Source organism: Elephantulus edwardii, unplaced genomic scaffold (assembly GCF_000299155.1).
Source record: "Elephantulus edwardii isolate Elephantulus edwardi_28Jun2011 unplaced genomic scaffold, EleEdw1.0 scaffold00031, whole genome shotgun sequence".
Classification (NCBI taxonomy): domain Eukaryota; kingdom Metazoa; phylum Chordata; class Mammalia; order Macroscelidea; family Macroscelididae; genus Elephantulus; species Elephantulus edwardii.
In genome coordinates, this window is record NW_006399781.1 from 18,102,164 (window position 1) to 18,105,149 (window position 2,986).

Genomic DNA, 2,986 nt, shown 5'->3' on the forward strand with positions numbered 1-2,986 from the left:
AAAAAGAGGAAGACCCTCACCAAATGGATTGATAAAGTGAATGAAGCCGTGGGCTTACATGTGCCAGAGATGCTGAGGATGACACAGGATAGGATAAGATTCAGATCGGTTGTTCATAGCGTTGCTATGAGTTGTACCTGCCTTGACAGCACCTAACAATAACAAGGAAATAAAACAAGAGGAAGAAAGTCACCTTAAGAAATGTTCGATGACACTTGAAACGCAGAAGCAGGGATAACACGCCAACCTGTTAATAGTACTGAAATTCCACCTTTTTATGTTTTCATTCTTTCCTGAATCTTAAAGCAGCTGGTTTATTTGGAGTATACAGGTGTGGACCTCTAAATACATCTGGTTCTAATTTGTTGCTGTTTTCTCTGAAGATGGAAACATTTTATTTTCTTGGCTTTTCGTGTACAACTCAAGCAGTTTTGAACATTTCTGGCAATACTTAATTCCCTTTTGCTTTGTCATGTGCAATCTTGTAATTTTGGGTTTGCTTCCAATCTTTTGACTTTGTCTTTCTTGACGTAACTGATTTATCCTGAAAATTGTCCAGTGTTCCATAAATGTATCCATATATGGAATGATCAAAAAGCAGTGCCTCCAAATTTTCATCTTTTTTGTCAGTTATTAGTCACTTGCCAAAAATTATTCTTTGATGTTCCTGAATCTCTTGTTTCTACTTCTGATCTTACGCTAAAGACCAATGGGTGGAACAAATTAAAATAGTTTTATGCAAAAGTGATTCCTCTAATCAGCTGTCTCATGATCTCCAGCCTATTTTAAAATATCACATTCTAGGTCCTATTCCACACTTAATATTAATAATACATATTGTGCAATTAATAACTCTGAGCTAAATTAGTCTTACTATGCAATTAACAGCCTCAGAAAAACCACTGGAGGGTCAGTTATGGATCAGTTCTGACTTGATGGTACTAGACAACAACAAACTATATGCTACTTTATAGAAACAGAAGTACAGATAAGAAACTTGCTCGGAGACATACATGAAAACAAGTAAGCTGATATTTTAATTAAGCCAGTCTAATTCACCCACAATTGTATGTTAATGTGCTCTCCTGTGCTGGCTTGACTGTTTTAATGATAGAAGCTATGCCACTGGTGTTTTAAATATCAGAAGGTTCACCCAGGCTGGGTGGTTTTAGCAGAACTTCCAGACTATGACAAACTAGGAAGAACCTGGCAATCTACTTTTGATTGGAGGGGAAAAGTAAAGAAAGAAAGAACACATTAAACATTTCTTAAGCTAAAATAATTGAATGGGGAAAAGAATTAAAACCTTCAAAAGCAACATTATAGAATTAGATAGATAAATTATTGAATAGCACAGAGAGCATCAAAACAAGACAGAAAGTATATAGAGTCAATATATTCAGCTATTTCTGGAAGTAGCAGATAGTCAAGAATCAGTGCTACTGAAGGAAGAAGTCAAAGGTTTACTTAAGGCATTGGTAAACAAGAAGACTCCAGGAACTGATGAAATACCAATGGAGACATTTCAACAAATGAATGTGGCAATGGAGACATATAATTAAGCATTTATGCCAAGAAATTTGGTATGTGTTGCTATTTCTCATCGAGTAGGAATGCCTCAGAACGGATGCTCCTGCAGGTTTTCAGAGATAGTAAATCAAATAGGAAGAGACTGTCCATCTTTCTATCACAGAGCAGCTGGAGGATTTGAGCTACATCCCTTTGGGTTGGCAGCACAACTCCTTACCCTAAGTCCTCAGAGCTACTCTAAAATTTGATATATTCCAAGTAAACATAGCAATTACCTAACAATAGGATTAATATCACAAGCAAGCAAAATTCTGCTAAAGATTCTTTAAAATTATCTTTATATGTAGATGATATGATAGTATACATAGAAAACCCTAAAGACTCAGCAAGAAAACTATGGGGCATAGTTGACCAATTCAGCAGAGTGGCAGGATACAAGATCAACACACAAAAATCAATTGGAATTCTCTATAGTGACAAAGAGAATACAGATCTTCAGCTAAGAAAAACAATACCCATCACAATGGCTAATCACAAGATTATATACTTGGGAGTAAACCAAACTAGAAACACAAAGGACCTATTCAAAGAAAATTATAAAACATTACTACAAGAAACAAAAAGAAATCTGAAGAAATGGAAGAATATACCTTGCTCTTGGATAGGAAGGCTCAATATTGTGAAAATGACAATTCTACCAAAGGCAATCTACAAGTTCAATGTAATACCAATATAAATACCAATTTCATTCTTCAATGAGATGGAAAAAGCAATTTTAGATGTCATCAGGAATGGAAAGAGATCCCAAATAAGCAAAGCACTCCTAAAAAAGAGAAACAAGATAGGAGGCGTCTCACTCCCTGATTTCAAATCCTACTACACTGCCGTGGTGGTCAGACAACATGGTACTGGTACAATGACAGACTAGAATTGAGAACCCAGAAATCAGCCCACGTGTCTACCTATGGTCAACTGATCTTTGACAAGGAGATGAAATCAGTTAAGTGGGGAAATGACAGCCTTTTAAACAAATGGTGTTGGCAAAAATGGAAAACTATCTACAGAAAACACAAGCAGGACCCACACCTCACACCATACACAAAAAACAACTCAAAGTGAATCAAGGACCTAGGAATAAAACCAGGACTATAAATAAAGCGAGGATTATAAACTTCATCAGAGAAAATCTTGGAAGAACTCTAGAAGCCCTAATTCATAACATGAACAGTCTTCTAATCAAACTAAAAAACATACAAGTAGAGGATGAAATAGATGAATAGGACCTTCTAAGAATCAAATCCCTATGCACATCAAAAAACTTCTCCGATAGGGTAAAAAGGAAATCCACAGGCTGGGAAAGAATATTTGGTAATCACATGTCTGATAAGGGACTTATATCTAGAATTTATAGAATACTCAAGCACCACAACAAGGTAAAGGTAAACAACCCAATTGA